This window comes from Podarcis pityusensis (assembly GCF_964106645.2).
Source record: "Podarcis pityusensis genome assembly, chromosome: 11".
Lineage (NCBI taxonomy): Eukaryota > Metazoa > Chordata > Lepidosauria > Squamata > Lacertidae > Podarcis > Podarcis pityusensis.
The window spans coordinates 582,415-590,935 of record NC_138036.1 but is presented as its reverse complement, the minus strand read 5'-3'; the positions used below and the strand labels follow the sequence as shown (position 1 = coordinate 590,935).

General features: G+C 46.4%; 1 pseudogene across 1 annotated transcript; it reads left to right on the top strand.

The window, feature by feature from the left end:
• The first annotated feature begins 294 nt into the window (after positions 1 to 294).
• LOC308458763 (tubulin polyglutamylase complex subunit 2-like) lies at positions 295 to 8,299 on the top strand (annotated as a pseudogene). The gene is made up of 4 exons (XR_013991481.1): positions 295 to 391; positions 597 to 710; positions 1,467 to 1,598; positions 3,166 to 8,299. The product of XR_013991481.1 is annotated as a tubulin polyglutamylase complex subunit 2-like (transcript).
• The last annotated feature ends 222 nt before the right edge of the window (positions 8,300 to 8,521 follow it).

The window sequence follows — 8,521 nt, the reverse complement described above, 5'->3', positions numbered from 1 at the left end:
AAAATAATTTTATCAATATCCGCTCTGAGAGTTTTTCTCACAGTCAAACAGTATATAAATGCTTTGAAACACACACGAAATAAATACATTATTCTCTGATCAACAATTGCATCCACACACGCATTTCCTTTCCTTTGCTGTTCTGTCTTTAATTTGGGAAGTGGGGCAATGAAACGGGAGCTGTTCAGCAGCAGAAAGATTCCTATTTCAGCAGCAGTACTCCTTGTGCTGCCAATCTCATCTTTGCTGCTGTGACAGATAGGCGCTTGCTTTTAGCAAGCAAGCTGAGATTCTTCTCCAGAGGGCACCATGTTCTGTGAGCCTTCTGTGCTCCTACAGAATTGTGGCATCCCCACACTGGCTGACTTGGAGGACACCGACAATGAAGGAGGTACTGCCCCACCTCACCCCTTTGTCCATGGGTGACCTTGGTCCTCCTCTCTGCCCCACCTGCTCCCCCACCTAGTTTCTGTGACCTTATACACAAGCCCCACTGATGCCTAGCTTCCCAAGCGCTGCTTGGTTTGAGTATTCCTTGCCCTGCACCCGATGAGAATGCCTGCCTGCCTCGCTCAGCCTTTTCTTTCTCCCCAAAGGTAACGGGAGTCAGCCGGAGAAACCTCACTTGGACTCACGGAGCCTGGTGTTTGAGCTGGACCCGTGCAGAGGGAATGGGAAGGTCTGCCTTGTGTACAAGAACACTAAGCCAGGTATGTTGTGTGATACCAGCAGCCCAAGAGCTGTCTTCACTAATCAACCCCATCTGCAAACCCCAGTTAGCTTTTGTCTTTGTGGGAGATGTTTTGGACTACTGTTCCTAGCACCATACAGTTGTGCTGGCTGAGAGTGATGGGCTTTGTAGTCCAGAACATCTGGAGGGAACCAGGTTGACAAAGGGTGTCATCTATGATGGCCTGTGATGAAGTTTTCCTGAAGCAAGCTATGCTTTGTTGTTGTTGTTGTTGTTAATATTATTAAAATTTGTATACCGCCCTTCATCCACAGATCTCAGGGCAGTTCACCACATAAAATTACTATATCTATATATATGCATAATAAAAACGAGAAGAAAAGCAAACATCCCCCTCACCCAGCACATTTAGAAAGATATCGGAGATCAATCAGCCAAAGGCTTGGTTGAAGAGGAACGTTTTCACCTGGCGCCTAAAGATAGGTAGCGAAGGTGCCAGGTGAGCCTTCCAGGAGAGGGCCTTTCACAAACAGGGAGCCACTGCAGAAAAGGCCTGTTCTCGTGTGGCCACCCTCTGGACCTCTTGTGGAGGAGGCACCTGAAGAAGGGCCTCAGAGGATCAATTTCCCTTGGAAATGCCTTTATCCTTTGTAGAAAGCACCGAGGCCCAGTTCATCATCCCTAGGCCTCAGAGTTCCTTATTAAACCCCCTTGAAAGGTGGGGTGGTCCATTCTTCTCATCCTGTGGCCTAATAGTCTCTCTTCTCACTTCCAGGTGTCACCCCGCATTCTGAGATCTGGCTTCTGGATCGAGCTCTCTACTGGCATTTCCTCACCAAACCTTCACCGCTTACTACCTGCTCCTGCTCCTGCCTTCACCAGCTATGGCATCAGCCCCCAGGCAAAGGTGAGAGAATGACAAACGGCCTGTCCCTTTTTCTAGGGTCGCCCCATTCTGCCTTCACAAAAGCCCTGCGAAGGAGGTCAGGCTGTGAGTGAGTGATTGGCCCAAGGTCACCCAGTGAGCTTCATGGCCAAATGGGAATTTGAACCCCGGCCTCCCAGGCCCTAGACTGACATTCTAATCAAGTGTGTCTCAAGTTACAGGGAACCAGGCAGAGGGCCTTCCCAGTGGTGGTGCCTGCCCTGTGGAACGCCCTCCCATCAGATGTCAAAGAGAAAAACAACTACCAGACTTTTAGAAGACATCTGAAGGCAGCCCTGTTTAGGGAAGCTTTTACTGTTTAATAGGTTATTGTATTTTAATATTCCGTTGGAAGCCGCCCAGAGTGGCTGAGAAAACCCAGCCAGATGGACGGGATATAATTAATAATTAATAATAATAATAATAATAATAATTATTATTATTATAAATTATTATACCACTATGCCACACCACCTCTACACTGACTGGCTGCTGCTCTCCAGGGCTTCAGGTGGCATGGTGGGGGTCTCTCCCAGCTCTCCTTGGAGATGCCAGTGGGGATTTTCATGCAACATACATACTCTTGCTTCTGAACTCATCCTTTTGACCCAGGGCTGAAGTTCTTCCATTCCCTTGCTTTGTTCTGCATCACTTCCACTTTCCCAGAGAGGCATTTGGACATTGACTCCAGGATTTGGGGGGCAGCAGCTGTTCCCAGCCCCACTTGGAGACCCCCAGGGATTGAACTCTGCATCCAACGCACACACTCTGACACTGAAGCACGATTCTTCCCTCAAATACACCATGCAACATGAGCGTAGGATATTACTATGCTGTGGTGTGAGATCTCTCCTGCAGCTCTGTGCCAAGAAAGCCTCACAAAGCGTAGTAATGGTAGTAGTAGTAGTAGTAGTAGTAGTAGTAGTAATAATAATTTAGCAGGTCATCCAGGGATTGAATTAGAGATCTGCTCTATCCCAAGCAGACCCCCTTCTGTCCCTGAGCCCATCTAGTGGGATTCCTGTCTGAGGCCTCCGGTCCCACGGCTGGCAGATAACAAGCCAGGAGCCAGGTCTGGGGACCCCCCCTCCCATCGCTCACCTTCCTTCTCTGCTGTGTGCAGCATTATTTTTATCGCCAATTTTGATAGTTATCAGACGGACAGGGCTAGGAGCCTAAAGTCCTCTGCGTCAGGGCGACCTTTGCGTTCCAGAGCCATGTTTGTTTGGGATCCTCTGAGTTCCCTGATTTACCTTTCTTTTACCTGTCCTGCATCTCCCAACAAGAGACTCCCTCCACTTCCTCTGTGCCACGCCAAACTTCTTGAACTTCTATTGTGCTGCCTCTTGCTTACCTTTTCTCCTGACCAAAAAGTCCTAACCTCAGCCACCTTCCTTCATAGGGGATTCGCTCCACCCCCTTGATAATTTTGGTTGCCCTTTTCTGAACTTTATCCAACATCCTTTTTGAGATGAGCTGACCAGAACTGCACGCCTGCCCTGCAGGGAGTACCATTTGCTGCTCCTCACTTTCCCTTTTCCTTTTCCAGCAAAGGTTCAACATGTACAAGCCCATCCACTGTCAACACCGAGCAGCTCTCTGAGGAGGCCGATTCCTTCGTGAACAAGCTGGACCCAAACAAGATCTTCCTGATATTGCACAGAAGCCAGAAACCTTAAAGTCATGTGGGTCTCCCTTGCTGATTCCAGTATCCTTCTGGTCAAGACCAGACCTGGAGGCAGGGGTAGTCTTCAAACAACGACTAAACCTGCCTCCTCAGTAATGACATGGTCTGGACTTAGCGCAACTCCTGCTTCCTGTGATCACTGAGATTGGATGTCCCAGGACACACACACACACACACCCCGTGGAACATGCCCCAGCCATTCTCTTGGCTGGGGCCCACACTCAGGCAGCCGTGACCCTCTCCCCTTAAGAACAGAACTATACAAACCTATACCTGCCCACAACCCAACACCCGCCCACCTCCAACAGAGAAAGAAACACACAAACAAAAGAACATACCAAAAAAGCACAGTTTAAAACACCACAGATAAAATATAATTTAAAAACTATTAAAAAGAAGAGCCCTCTCTGCCAAGTAGCAGCCGCAGTCCTTGTGAAGCCTGTCAGGCCCTGCCCCCCCAGCCAGGTGGAGAGAGGCAGGGCAGGGCCCTCAGGCTCCCGGCAGGCAGTCCTGGGTGGCAGCAGCAGCAGCAGTCCTTTCTAGGGTCTGTCAGCCCCCCCCCCCCAAGCCAGGTAGAAGAGTGGACAAGATTCCATAGGCTTTCATTGTCAACAATTCTATTGTTCATCTCTGAAGGCACTTTGGAATTCTACCACACAAACCTAAAAAGAGGGTTGGGGGAGAAAAACAGTTCTTTTAAATAACTATATTTTGAATGTTGTAGATAAAAAGTGGTATATAAGCACTTGTAATTAATTCATAAATTGAGGGTGAAAGAAATTCATTTCACAAAGTCATAGCAGGGACCAAGGCTGATCCGCAACCTAAAGGTATTAGCATTTGATGCAACTCACAGCAGGGAAATGTCAGGTATCCGAGGGTTAGACTCTTAACCTGAGCAATTGTATTTAACATGTCTGGGGGGGGGGGGGCGGCGGCGTTGTTTCGTTAAATATCAGCCGAAAAATCTCACACAGCTTTTGGATTCAGCAAAACCCAGTGGAGGCCGCAGGGAAACGGGGAGGCCACACCTGCACACACCTGGCCCGTTGTCCCAGGCCAGGTGAGAAAGAGGTCTCCTTTCTACTGACATCATTTCACCCCTGATGTTGCCATAAATAATGTGGCCTCATTTCTCAAGGGGCTTGAGGGCCACTAGCGACGCTAGTGTATTTTAATTAATTGATGTCTGTTTTTATGCATATTGTGTTGTTTTTATGATGTTAGCCGCTCTGAGCCCGGCCTCAGCTGGGGAGGGTGGGATACAAATAAAAATTTATTATTATTATTAAAAGGGAACACAAATGCCAAATTAAAACTAAATATATCACACTGACTTTGGGGGGGAAGAGAAAACACACTCACTCTCTCGGAAGGTCGCTGTGTACCAGCGTTTCTAAGGGCGCCCAAGCCCCTGGAGACATGAGGTCACAGCACTATAACAACATGATGAAATGATGTCAGTGGAAAGGATTTAACTGAGTCTCAATGTAACTGTTTGAATGACTTGTCCAAAGATACTAATATGATAAAACCAGCTGACAAGGGTGGGGCCATTGTAATTATGAATAGACAAGATTATCTAGATGAGGCCAAGGCCAACTTTCAGACTCCCTGTTTTCCCTGAAAACCGCGAAAGACCCTACAGGATCAAGAGCCACACTTCTCCAAACAGCACTCCAACATGCAGACACAATGGACTTCCTAAACAAACACATTTCCATTCCTCATTCCACCTTATCCCCACATCCCGGTTTTCTATTGTCTGTTTAACATACATAAGATTATTGGTGCTCCCCCCCCCCCCCCGGGCAGACCCAGAGTTCTCAGGGTCTATCTTGGAGCCCGTTGCTAAATACTTAGACTCATTCTTACCAAAATATGCTAAAGACACCCTGGCAGCTATTCAAGATACAGCACATTTCATCCAACAGGTTGAACAGCTGCAAATACCTGAAGCCACTATTTTTGCTTCTTTGTGAGTGGCTTCACTGTATACTAATATTCCTCTGGAAGAAAGATGCCATCTTATTCAACAATTGTGGAAATCCAGGCAGGATCCGCATCCGCCCTCTAGAGTTTTTTCTAGATTTATTAGATACAGGTTTTTTGGGGAAATACTTTTTTTTAATCACTTTTATTTTCAATCTCAAGGTGTAGTCATGGGCTCTCCTATAGCCCCTTTTGTGGCGAACATCTTTATGATTTCATTTGGAAAAACGCACATATTGAATAACAGTCCATATTCTGAGTCTCTGCTGCATTATTGCAGGTATATAAGATGATCTGTTGGTTTTTTTGTTCAGCAATGAACATGACTTCTTACAGTTTGTCCCCTGAATTAACTCCATAAAATCCTCCCTCTCCTTTTCAGGACAACATGGCACCATCCTTTGTACATTTTTAGATGTGGAAGTGGTGAAACATGACGGGTACTTAGGTGTTAAACCCTTTCATAAACCCACTGACTGTAACTCCTTACTTCACTGCTCTTCTTTTCATCCTAAGCATCTTAAGGACAATTTACCATATGGGCAATTGTTGAGGAGCAAGAGGAATTCCTCACTGAATAGTGATTTTTGCACTGTGGCTGAAACACTTTCTAATTCCCTGTCAGCTAGGGGGTACCTGGAGCGTGTCATTTCTCAGGCAAGAAGCAGGTCTCTGGCTGAGGAACACCCTTCACTATTTCTCCCCATTCATCGTACTCAGTCCAGGGAACGCATTACAGGCTCCTGAGAATTTTCTACTCATTCTGATAGGATTATCAGGATCCTCAGGAAACACTGGCATTCACTGTGGAACATTCAAGGCTGTGCTGATTTTCCTCTCATTGGCCTTAAATAAAAACTTTCTCTGTCAAAGATTTTTTAGTTCATACTGATCTGATACCGGTTCCCACACCCACCAGTTCCTTGGTGGTGGGTCATAATAGATGCGGCAGATATTTGTCTTGCACTCTCACATTACAGGCAAAAGAAATTTATGGTGCCAACTTGGGCTTTAGATTCACCCTTCGCAATTTGAGCACTTGCCAAACCAGAGATGGAGTGTATCTAATACGATGTCCCTGTAACTTGATTCATATTGGTTCCACTGTACGCTCTGTCAGCGCCCGTGTTGGGGAGCATCGCTCCCGTATTAGAAACAAAGTGAAGGAGGCTCCCATGGTGGATCACTTTGTGAGGCACAATCCTGCTGACACAGAATTGCTTTATACAGTTTTATGGGTCAGCCATAAGAACCCTGGGATGAGGAGGGACTTTGTCAAACTGTTACATCAGCAAGAAGCCAGGTTGATTTTCCTTTTTTAAATCCTAACACCCCAAAGGTTTAAACACTGAACTAGACCTAAATTGTTTTGTGTAATTCCAGGTTTGGGTTTGCAGTTGTAAGTGTTGCTGTTATCTGTATTGCTGGTGTTGTGTATATTAGGTGCTGTATTTTCAAATCTGGGAGAACAATTGGCTGGACCTTGTTCCTCCGGGCCTCTGCGTGCATCTGTGGCCTCACCAGCACCGGCAGGAGTTGGGAAATTATTTGGCCAGCAGGGGCCGGGGCAACACTGGGTTGGTAACTAGACTGCTGGGCCTCTTGCTCATCCCACTGCTGCTCCCCTACTCCGTTGGATCAGTTTTGTTCTTTTTTCTTTTTTCCAAACTCTGGGAAGACTACTGGCTCTGCCTTATTATTTCAGGCCACTGTTCACATCTCTGGCCTCACCAGCACTGGCAAGATATTGCCAGCAGGGGCCCCCTCTTCATCCCACTTCACTGGATAAATTTTGTTTTTTTTCAAACTCTGGGAAGACTACCGGCTCTGCCTTATTATTTCCGGCCACTGTTCGCATCTCTGGCCTCACCAATACCGGTAGCATACTGCCTGCAGGGGCCTCCTCATACGATGGGTGTATTTTGGTTTTTTTCTTTTTCTTCAGAAAAAAACCCATCATGCAAGAAAGGACATCAGAAGAGCAACTCAGCAAAAAGAACTCACCAAATAAGATACATTTAATACATAGTGTTGGTTTTGACCTTATCAGAAGTAGTTTCTAGTAAACGACTCTGCAATTGTTATTATACAGCCTTGAGTCTTGCCTGCTGCTGCACCAACCCTGGCAGGACTACGGGTTCTACTTTGTTATTTCGGGCCACTGTTCGCATCTCTGGCCTCACCAGCACTGGCAGGATTTTGCCAGCAGGGGCCTCCTCTTCATCCCACTTCACTGGATAAATTTTGTTCTTTTTTTCAAACTCTGGAAAGACTACCGGCTCTACCTTATTATTTTGGGCCACTGTTCGCATCTCTGGCCTCACCAGCACTGGCAGCATACTGCCTGCAGGGGCCTCCTCCTCGTATGATGGGTAAATTTTGTTTTTTTCTTCTTCTTTTTTTAGAAAAAAAGCCATCCTGCAAGAAAGGACATCAGAAGAGCAACTCAGTAAAAGGAACTCACCAAATAAGCCACATTTTAATATGTTATGTCCCTAGTGTTGGTTTTGACCTTATTGGAAGTAGTTTCTAGTAAACGACTCTGCAATTGTTATTATACAGCCTCGAGTCTTGCCTGCTGCTGCACCAACCCTGGCAGGACTACGGGATCTACTTTGTTATTTCGGGCCACTGTTCACATCTCTGGCCTCAAAAATACTGGTAGCATATTCCCAGCAGGGGCCTCTTCTTCATCCCACTTCACTGGATAAATTTTGTTCTTTTTTTCAAACTCTGGGAAGACTCCCGGCTCTGCCTTATTATTTTGGGCCACTGTTTGCATCTCTGGCCTCACCAGCACTGGCAGGATATTGCCAGCAGGGGCCTCCTCTTCATCCTGCTCCACTGGATAAATTTTGTTCTTTTTTCCAAACTCTGGGAAGACTCCCGGCCCTGCCTTATTATTTTGGGCCACTGTTCGCATCTCTGGCCTCACCAATGCCGGCAGCATACTGCCTGCAGGGGCATCATCCTCATATGATGGGTATATTTTGTTTTTGTTTTTCTTCAGAAAAAAAGCCATCCTGCAAGAAAGGACATTAGAAGAGCAACTCAGCAAAAAGAACTCGCCAAATAAGCTACATTTTAATATGTTATGTCCCTAGTGTTGGTATTGACCTTATCAAAAGTAGTTTATAGTAAATGACTCTGTCTTGAGTCTTGCTTGCTGCTGTACCAACCCTGGCAGGACTACCGGCTCTCCTTTGTTATTTTGGGCCACTGTTTG